The following is a 10,724-nucleotide window of genomic DNA, read 5'->3' as shown; positions in this document are numbered from 1 at the left end:
ACTCGGCTCTGTCTCCTTTGCTAGGAGCAAGTGCAAAGGCTGCTGGCTGGTTTTAAATCCCAATAGCCTTTCAATCTTCTCTGCCCTTTTCAGTAATTTAGCCCCTGCTTCAGGAGGAGTTCCCTTCAGATTCAGTCTGTGCTGGATGCAAATCTCTGGCTTAATAATTAAGCTGAAAATGCAAGTCCCAGCAGCATCCCGGTGCGCGGGGAGGTGAGCGGCTCTGACTCGGCTGCTGTTCCAAGGGGTGAGCGGCTCAGACTCGTGTGCTGATGGAGGGAGACTCGGGCGCTGATGGAGGGAGACTCGGGTGCTGTTGGAGGGAGACTCGGGTGCTGCTGGAGGGAGACTCGGGTGCTGTTGGAGGGAGACTCGGGTGCTGCTGGAGGGAGACTCGGGTGCTGTTGGAGGGAGACTCGGCTGCTGCTGGAGGGAGGCCGTGGGTCTGGCTCGGCTGCTGCTGGAGGGAGGGCCGTCCGTGAGTGCTGACGCGCTGCGGAGCTGCAGCTGCAGCGAACCGCAATGGCTGCGGGGCGGCCGTGGAGCCGCGCTCTGAGCTCATCCTCCCCCGAGCAGCATCACAGCCGCCGCCTGCACCTGCACCTGCTCTGAACCGCGGCTCCAGCCTCCCCTCGCCCACCCTGCTCCGATTCTTCCCTGGGGGTGTGTACGTGGTGAGCTGATTTTACTGTACGCTTGGTGTTTTTTTCCTTCTCTGTCCTCTAAATGCTTCCCTGGACTGACTGATGAATCATTTCTCATCTGATCCCACTATTCGGAGGACAGAGATGGAAAATATAATCTTGTGCAGCAGGGATGGATTAATTTTTTTTAGCCTTTTGCAGCATGAATCGTAAAAATCCTTTTAAATCTGTCTGCTAGGAACAGCCTACAGGTTTTAAAATGAAGTGCACTGCGTACAAGGAATGGTGCTGTCCTCAGGTAGAGCAGATGAGCAGTGTGCATCATGATGGAGCGCGCCTGTGAGGTTAGTTCTGTAAGTGTTTATGCCTGTATCAATATGTACATAATGTGTGCTATATATATCTCTGTATGTTCCGCATGAATCGTCTGCCTGAAGGCTTTGTATAATCCATTTCCAAAGGTGCTGTTTGGCATTCCGTGTTCGGGATCTCCCCGGTGTCCCCGCGGGAGCTCTGAGCCCGCTCTGCTCTGCGGCAGCCGGCCCGCCGCTCCGGCGCTGCCTCCATCGCTTGCGTGGGCTGCACCTGCCTGCTCCATTTACTCCTCAGCGTCTTCAGCCAGTCCCCGTCGTATGTGACTGCGCTGAAATATCAGGGTCTGCGATTGTTGACAAATGTCCTGTGCAGCCGGGAATATGGCGTTTCAGGGTAGTACACGTTATGATGGATTTCTGTAACAAAGTAATCTGGTTTCTCTGCTCACTAATGGATTTGGACATTTTCTATTTTCTGAACTCCAACGCATATACCACATATCCTGAGAACTGCTTCCCGTTCCGTTCTGTTTAACCTGTTAGACTGAAAAATGCAAGTTCATGTTTTCCCAGCTGCTTGCTCCCTTGCTGCTTTTAAGAGTCATTTATCTCATCAAGACTTCTTTTCCTTGCAGTTAATGTGGCTGCACCCCTACTGACACTGTTTAAAAATCAGGAATTAGAAAACAAACACACTGGAGTCAGAGTGACTCTTGTCTGCCATTCCCCACATCGAGATACTTCCAGAGCAATGAGTATAGCAGAAAATAATCCTTCCCTGCAGGACCCGCTCACTGCTGGCAGCTCCCAGCTGACGTGCAGCGCTCTGAACCTGCCGCCTATCCTGCACCTTCGCTCTTCTCTCTGTGTTGAAGAGCATGGTAGGTGCCCAAAGTGTGCTCAGAAATGGGAAGTTTGGTGTGGGGGCTGTCGTAATACCTTAGTTTTGCAGCGGACTTTCTGTTTTGTATTGGCCATTGTCAGCTTCCCAATGGTGACTGCTTGTTCTCCACCTGCATGTATCAGGCCAGTAGAAAGTTTAGTTTCATAGTGGTGAATGAAAAGGCAAACGGCACTGGAACGAGGATACGCAAACGCCTCGGCCAGAGGAAGCTGCATCTGTCACCAGGCCCTGATGGAAAAAATGACACCCCATTTTAAGGTGACTTTTAAGAATGTGCTTAAGGCCCATTGGTTGTCTTCAAAAATTCAAGTCCTGAACATATTTGCGGACCTGTGTGCCTGTAGATCTCTCTCTACTATATGCTCTGGAGGTGACAGGTGTCAACACCTCCTACTTGGGGAAGTCTCAGCAAGTTTCCAAGCGCACTGTCAATTTCTATGAAGTACAATACTTTGCTTCACCCCCCCCCCGAAATGCATGTCTGGAATATTACCTTTTATTGAAGACAGCTCAAATTCAAAATAGTGCTAGCAAACGCATGTTAACAAGTGAAGGCCTTTAATGATCTTTCTTAACACTTTCCTTTAAAACACGTCTTGTAAGTTCATGATCTTCTCCGGTGCAGCTCTCCAGGGACGATCAACAGCAGAGCTTCAGCTTAAGAGGAAAACTTGAACAAACGGAATGGCGGGGATGTAGGGTTTGAACACAAAGCTGTTCTGTCCAAGTGCTCTGGTTGTGCGACTCTAACATCCCTGAGTGATTTTACAACAGAAAACAGCTTTGTACAAAATTAGCAAATCGGCAAATATTAGCCGATACTGCAGACTCCAGACTTTCTAAATCACTCCCGCAATCCTCTCTTTATTTGACCCCAGCTGGCCAGTAGCATTTATCTGCATGGGAAGGGAAAGGGGAGCGAGCTTGTCCCCAGAGCATCAAGTGCTGGCTCTTATTGGTGGCAAAATAGTAATACCAAGCCATTCGTGCCAGTGCTCCCACCTAGAAAGGCAATTCCCTGATTTTTCTTTGGCACTTGTAGCCAAGTGCTCTGCAGTCAAATAGACCTACAACCAAAGAGGTCTCAGGAATGTAATATAGTTCTGTAGAAATTATTCTCATGGAGAATGACATCCTTGTAGATTTTTTTAAAACTCCTCAGTTCTGTGCAAATCCACAAGCCATCATTTCCAGGAACACGTGATTAGGGATTTGTTATTCACTGGTGATGCAGAATCAAGACGCAGGTTCAATAAATTCCATCTGTGCAGCTTCTCACATCTCTAGCACGAGCCTCCCTTTGTGCTCTGTGAGAGCAGAGCAGCGGCCCAAGAGAAACAGCTTGGAAAGGCTGGAGAACATGTCTGGAGGACAAATCCGTCTCCCCACGCACGGACGCAGCGGCAGGGTGGGGAGCGCTGCTCTGCAAGCCCAATGAATATCCTGATGTGCTGCTGCTTTGAGTTATTCCACAGGGGCCACAGTCATTTGACCTTGACAAGGTCACGTGCAAATGGGGACCTTATTTTTCGTGGAAATCAGATGACAAGAAGAGTCAGTTTAAGGTGCAGAATGTGTATTTTTCTATCATTTAAGTAATGTTTCTGGGTTCTGGTGCTGGAGCTTTCCCAGCCCAGCCAGGATGGGGTGTCCCAGCACCAAGAGGAACCCGCGCCTGCTCTGGAAAGCTGCTGCCCAGACCATGCTGGGTGTTCCACGCGGCTGACTTTGCCGCGGTTTCCAGCTGGAGTTCGCTCTGCTGGAAGCAGGCTGCTGGGGCTGCGGAGCCAGCTGTTGCTGTGCCAGCCGGCGGTGCGGTGACACGCTGCTCAGACCGGCCACCCAGCTGGGGAGCCTGAGCCCGCTATTTCAACCCCTCGACAATCGGCAGAGATGGAACTCATTCAGTTTGGGCCTTTAATACCAAGAAGACTTCTCATGTTTTTGCTGACTGCTCTGTTTTGTCCCGCACGACCCTTAGAGATGTGTCCCCTGGCACATAGCGCAGGTGAAGGGCAGCACTCATGAGCTCCAGATGGCACAGAGGGCATTTTACTGGGCTGTAAATCTGAAACAAACTCTGTATTAATGGTGTTTAATTAAAACAGGAACTGCACTCCAAGTGCCTGATTCTGATGCCACTGAGTCAATGTCAGAAACCTTACTGAGTTCAGGGACTCGGGATACGCCCAGGGGGAGAACTTTGCTAAATATCCGAAGAGTCTGAGGATTTACTGCTTTACCCTCGAGTAGGACTCACACTCATATTCCCATGGCCTTTCAGAAAAGTTCTTGCTACGTTTTGCGTTTTGCCTAATTCTATCTTAAAAGAATGATTTGATTCATTTGATATTGGATTGCTGCCTCCATAACAGATGAATTCTAGCCATGGTTTGTAAGCAGAATGTGTCTAGTCTGGACAGTGCTTTTAGAGCAAATCTCGTGATGAAAGCTGTTTGCCCTTCGGTTTGCATCATGCTATGGTCTCAGCATCCACAGCCCGGACTCCTTTTGGATAAAGCTAACCCAGGTGTTTTCAACCAGTAACTAGTGCCCACACTGCAGCATAACACCACATTTTGAAGTTCCATCAAAATGTTCCATAATGTTGGCTTTTTATAGATACCAGGGTCATCCTTGTATGTGGTATTTTCTTACTCTATCTGTAAAGAAATATTGGGAAAATAAGTTAATGAGAAACTTGAAGGCAAACTATCAATCTAAACCATGCAAAACACAGATTTTTTCTTTACATCTAAGACGAAGTTTCATATTTTCACATAAGCAGGAAAAAAAATTCCCTAAAAATAGTTGATATGGTCATGTTTGTGTGTTGAAGCGACAATAACTTATAGCCACGGCCTTTGTTGCTTTGGAGAGTTGCAGAGAGTTGTGCACCGCATGTGAGCTCAGTTTTGCTGCGGTTCAAAGCCGGGAGGCGGCGAGTGCTGAGTGTCTGGCCCACACTAGTAAATACCTGTGGTTTTTATGGGACGTTTGTTGGCATTTTTATATTTACATGTTGCTTTTGTTGTTAGCAAAATTAAATTATTAATCGCAACTCGTTATTTCATTATTGTCTAATATCATGATTACTTCCTGCGTGCTGGGTGAGGCCAGATTATCTTGACAGTGTTCCTTGGGAAATGTTATATATACAGGTTATATATACAAATATGTATATACATCTATATACATGTAGCTGACGGTAAATGCTGTGTGAGGGAGGGGAGGGTCAGGTCTTGCTGCGGTGACGTGTGGTGGTCACTGAAGTTTCGGGATCTCTAGTTTGCATTCAAAGCAACGTCAGAGGCAGCATGAAGTTAGTAAAGTGAAAACACAAAGGGTCTTAAAGGAACATTTGTTAGCTTGAGCTGTAGTAATAATAAGTACAAGGAAAACGTACTGACTTATTAATCCATTTTAGCTCAAACAATGCTTGCAGTTGTTAAAAGCCTTTTCTCTCCAACCCAAGCAGTTTTGGGATTTCTAGTGTTTTGAATGGCTGCTTACAAGTTTCCTTTGCTGGGGATCACCACTTTATGGCATAAGTTATGTATTTTAGCTGCTGTCCTTGCAGGAAGCAGGGTGGACTTTGTGTGACAGCGGCCCCAGCTCCCCTGTTGAGACGTCCCTTGGGCGCGGAGGTGCCTGCAGGGTCCGGGGGGCCAGGGCAGCCTTGTCACGCTGCGGTCAATCAGTTATTATTGATGTTGCTTGGATAAGGGTTCATTATACAGTTTGACAGCTTCACCTTTTCCCTGTGTCTCCCTTCTTTCCCTGTTTTATGGTCGGTATCTCCAGGCGCTGCCGGGGTTTGCCTGCGGTGGTTGCGAAGGGCGCAGGGGGAGGCGGGTGCGCCTGTCACCCCAAACGTGGCCGCGCTGCCTCGCTCCCCCGCACCTCCCGCCTTGTTTGTGTCCTGCTCCATAGTACACACTGCAAACTCATTGCATGTTCATTGTGGAGCAGCTCAAACAACCACGGGTCAGGCATTGGTAAATACTAGTTCACTTCCAGAAGGGCGGTAAAGGCTGATTTGATCTCCTGGGGTGACAACATTCTGCAGCACGGTTAAGAGAAAAATCAAAACAACGTTTTGAAACAAAGGAAGGTATTTCAGTTTAGTTTTCTGTACTTTTCCCAAGCTTTCCTGAAGACATGACTAGTTCCTGGGTTTGCACATACCGAAATTCCAGTTCCACATCCTGCTGGTACCACTTCATGCAATTTACAGAGGCAAAACGTTGCTGCCAAAGCTTTGAACTTTGCTGGTTTGCAAGTTTGTAGTGGAAGGGAAACCTCATTATGTTCAGCTGCCCTGAGGACGCGTTGGAGCTCAGCAGGAGTCAAAGCCCTGGTGGTTGGCTCCAGGTGCCCCTCGTTAACTGTCAATTAGCCCAGCAGGGCTGACCTGCTTTTGGGCACAGTGCGCAGGGCTGGCAGGAGGGGGGGGCTGGGGGCCTGTGTTGGGTGGCTCTTCAGAAATACAGGCAGTTTGGTGGATTTTTTGGTCTTTTTTTGGGTGGAGCGGGTTGTTTTTTTTTTCTTTTCTCTCTTACTAAAGTGTCTGCATGTTGCTTAAGACTGGCTTATGGCTTTGGCCTGATTAAGATTTTTAATAAGCACAAGTTAAGCAGAAACAAAGTGGAGAAGGAAGCAACCCAGCAAATGGGAGTTACCGAAGGTTTGAGGAGGATGGAGAAGAGAAGGAGGGCTGGTTTACTCCTGGAGCTGCGCTGCAGGAACTGGGCAGCAGGTAAGGGCGTCCGAGCTGGGTCAGGCGGGCCCAGCAGCACAGACACCGGGGCTGGTGTCCAGGGTGTCCAGCTCCTGCCAGACCAGGAGCAGAAAAATAGGACTATGTTCCTTTTCACTCTAAGTTTGGCGTTGGTGGCATTTTTTGTGTATTTGTTGGTGGGTTTAGGGTTTTTTAGTTGGGTTTTTTAAATTATTTTGTTTGTTCAAAGGGAAAATCTGCAGTAGGGAGTGTGTGAAACGGCAGTGGATGGCCAGAATGGCTTTGGTGTGGGCAGAGATGGCACATCCAAGCCCACGGGAGATGATGCGTAAACCCCCCGGAGCACCCGCAGGCGGCTGGGACGGGCGCTGCTGCTGCGTCGTGTGCCGCTCTATAAATCTCTTGTGAGAACTGGTAAAAAGCTCTTAGCATGAAACTTCTTTCCCTCCTCACTTGTGAAATACACACCACTTGGAGAAATATAACATGAGAAATCTTTATTTCTGCGGAAAGTGACGCTGCAGTGGAGGAAAAGTCTGAAATTGTTCCTGACAAGCAAGGCACGTATTAATTGGCATTGGTCTGTTTATTGGTGTTGGCAGGGGCTGGGCATCGGTAACGGGTCCGGTTTCGTTGTCCACCTCAGCATAGTAACTGCTTTCAGTCCCCTGATGCCGTCAGAAATGCTCGGATGTGTTTTACTGTAAGAGCAGTAACAGTTATACGGGGCGGGGAAAGTTGCTGATTAACTCAGCGTTATGAATAAATGTGTGAAAGTAAAGAAAAATAGGTGCTTCTGCTAAAAATATCATTACTGTCGTTTAAAAATAAGTCACTCAACAACTGCATTTGACACTGAGTAATATTATACAGGCATGAATGTGTTTTCTTCTGCTTATATTTCTGTGTCAATCAACAAGCAGCGGTATCAAGTAGCGTTAGTCAGCTCAGGAGCAGATGCACCTCCTGGGAAGGAACGTCTGCGTGGAAGTACATGTACACGTACATCTCCAAATCCCGAGTGAAAGATAGGGAACAGAAGATGCAAGGGTTTGTCAGGACAGCAGATGCCTCTTTGGGATGGAGTTTGAAGGTATTACTGTCTACCAACACTAAGTGAAAGCGGGTAGTTTGGTTACTAATAAAAACTGTCCTGGAAACTGTGAGAGACATTACTGATGCCTCCAGGCAACCCTCAGGCTGAACGCCCATCCTCGCCTTTGAGCATCCATTAGCTCTCTATGGCTCCTTTACATACTGCGGTTTCTAGGGGTGTACATGGTAACTCGGGGTGTGCTTGAAGGGCGCTGGAAGCTCTTCTGGCTGTTTGTCATCATGTGAATCCCGTGTTGGGGTCACCGTGTCTGCACCCACAGCTCCAGGCACATGGTGTCACGTGTGGATGTGACAGTTTAGTGGTGGGACAGGTGTTTTCAGTGTCATTTTCTGGAATAACTTGGGATGTGTAAGCACAGAAGTTTATAGCTATCTAAGCTGTCTATAAAGAGTATAAACTCTTTAGGGTAAGGGAAGTCAAACTGTACAAAAGAGAAACTGATTTTCTCTGATTCTGACCCACCTGGACACCTTCCTGTGTAACCTCAGCTGGGTGTTCCTGCTCCGGGGGGATTGCGCTGGATGAGCTTTGGGGTCCCTTCCAACCCCTGACATTCTGGGATTCTGATTTGACACAAATTCATACTGCTTGGAAAATATTTTAAAGTAGATTTTTAACTATTCTAAAAAAAATAAATAGAAGCAATTATTAAAAAAAAAAATAAATGTAATCCTCAAACATTTTAGCTTCCTTTTTGAAATTGTCACAGGTTTTTTTTATCTTAATATTTTGACTAAAATGATTGAGAAATAAATCCATCATGAAAACTCTTCAGTCAGCAAAGTTCATCACAGCAGCAGTGTGCTTCAGATATTGCCTATTGCCTATGGCCCTTTGAGATCTGACTGCAAATACGATTTACTGATCTGTTAGAGGAAAAGCAGGAGCGAGTGCTGGCGCTCCGGAGCGCAGCGAGCAGGGCGGCGCGCATCCCGGCTCCATGGCAACGGCAGCTGCTCCCGGCCCAGCTGCTGCCGCTCGGGGTTGGAGCTGCTGCGTGGGCTCCTCCTTCCCGAGCACAGAGGTGTTTTCGGAATCCTGTTGGCTACGAGCCCGTCCGCCAGCAAACGGCATCACAAGCAGTTAGCACGAGCGGTGATGTCCCCGCTCAGCCCGCGGGTCGTGTCGCCCGGGCTGCGGCTCCAAACGGTTCCGCTGGAGGGGAACACGGGACGAGCCCCACGGGACAGGATCTGCTCGTGTCTGGGGCTCTGAAGTGTGAGCTGGGGAGGCAGTAGAAACTCTCACCTGGCAATAAGGCACAAATACTTGTGTTTGCAGGAGCCCATGAGAAAAATTGTTTTCCATGGTTATTTATAGCTGTGTGTTAAAGAAATTGTCAAACTGTAGGTCAAAACAAAATGTTTTTATTTTCCTTAACCTGTAGCATGAAGAAAAGCAGGAGGGGCAGGAGGGTGAGACAAAGCAAACTTTGATCACAGAGCATGTCTATTTAGCTCAAAACAGGATATTTTATTTGCATTTTAAGGATATCATAACACAAACAAAGCAGTGGAAACCAGGAGCCAGGCTGCACACAAAATCGCTGAGGAAGAAATTGAGATGTTAGGGCCTTTCTTCCCACCTTTGTCCCTCCCTCCCGGAGACGTTGCCGTAGTTAATGTACAATTAGGGTGAATCCGGTGGGGTCTGTCCCCGGGGGGCTGGGCCGGCGGCTCCCGTGGCTCTGAGGAGCGCTGGTGTGTCGGGCGCTGTGAGCAGCGCCTTCTGCAGGGAGGAGCAGGCTGCCCACAGAGCTCCTGCCGCTTCCTCGGGGGCTGGGTCTTGCTATTTTAAACTGGGATTCTGTAGCACTTCAGGCTGATATTGACTTTTTCATTATTATTTTTCTATTGAAGTATTCACCTCGTGGTCTCCGGCATGCCATGAAAATGTTATTCTGTTCTCTCCCTCATTCACTCCTTTAATTAAATCTAAAACTCCCAGCTGCACCTTTTATTTCTCATTTTATAGCAGTGCCTGCATGGGCTCTGGGCCGGTGTTTCTGTACCTGCGCGGTTGTTTGGCCGTGCAGCTGGTGACAGGACCAGCAGCTTCGCGGTGGCTGCAGTGTCACGTTCCCAGGGACAGCGGGTGACACTGCCCCGTGCAGCGCAGGCTCTGCAGTGTGTGCTCCCAGTATGGACCGGTCAGCACCAGCAGGCTCCTCCTGTTCATCCCACTGCAAGGGCGGCGGCTGCGCTGGCTCCCCGTGTTCCCCATCGTGCTGTGCTGAGCGGACAGATGCTTCTCAACCGCATCAGATTCTGAGTTCACCAGAACTCACTTTCATAGGCTCTTTTTCACTGCACTGTATTTATAATAACGGAAGAGCATTACAAACAATAAGACTCCCAGCTTCATCCCTGGATCAATATTGTACTGCTAGCACAAAGTCCCTATTAGTCTCCGTTCTTTTACTAATTTAATTCCAACTTGAATGTGGAAAAATGTAGTAGTTTCACCTAGCTGAAGTTCATGTTAATGAATATACTCGCTTCTCGGAATCATGAAGTTAAAAGCAATTTAAATATCCCGCGTAACAGGGGCTCTAAAATTTCATACCAGTGGACATGCCAGCACTGAACTTAAATTTGTGTGAATGTTCTTAAAGCTTTCCAGAGAAAAGCCACCGTGTTCCGTGGAGATCAGGCTCCATCCTTCTAGCAGCTGCTTATCAAGACTGTTAATGGTTGGACTTGATGATCTTAAAGTTCTTTTCCAAGCCAAATTATTGTATGGTTGTATGGCTTCCTGCTGGCCTGTGGCCCTGGTGTGTCACCCCTGACGCTGCTGGCGGTGGGACAGGGGACAAAGTGCTGGAGGTGCTGCGGGCAGGGCCCAGGGCAGCAGCAGCAGCAGCAGGTTTGGGATCCAGGGCTCTCAGGGGGTTGTGGAGTTTCCTTCATGCTGTTTTTCACCCCACATCCCTCCCCCACGGGCTGTCCCATGCAACGGACAGGGTCAGGGCCCTTTCTTAGAAGAAATATTTGAAGTTCCCACT

The 10,724-nt window shown here is 48.4% G+C and overlaps 1 protein-coding gene across 46 annotated transcripts in view; it reads left to right on the top strand.

Moving 5' to 3' along the window:
- JAKMIP3 (Janus kinase and microtubule interacting protein 3) overlaps positions 1 to 10,724 on the top strand; it is a 73,791-nt gene continuing 63,067 nt past the window's right edge. For 7 of the 46 annotated variants that reach the window (XM_065066680.1, XM_065066682.1, XM_065066673.1 and 4 more), the window contains exons 1-2: positions 398 to 674; positions 883 to 988. The gene's annotated coding sequence lies outside the window, so the exon portion shown is untranslated. Of the gene's footprint in view, positions 248 to 392; positions 675 to 882; positions 998 to 1,593; positions 1,840 to 5,783; positions 6,622 to 10,724 lie in introns of those variants that run through there. The other 39 variants (XM_065066675.1, XM_065066683.1, XM_065066656.1 and 36 more) reach the window with 20 other exon arrangements.

Source organism: Columba livia, chromosome 6 (genome assembly GCF_036013475.1).
Source record: "Columba livia isolate bColLiv1 breed racing homer chromosome 6, bColLiv1.pat.W.v2, whole genome shotgun sequence".
In the NCBI taxonomy this organism is placed as follows: domain Eukaryota; kingdom Metazoa; phylum Chordata; class Aves; order Columbiformes; family Columbidae; genus Columba; species Columba livia.
This window is presented reverse-complemented; position numbering and strand designations above follow the sequence as displayed.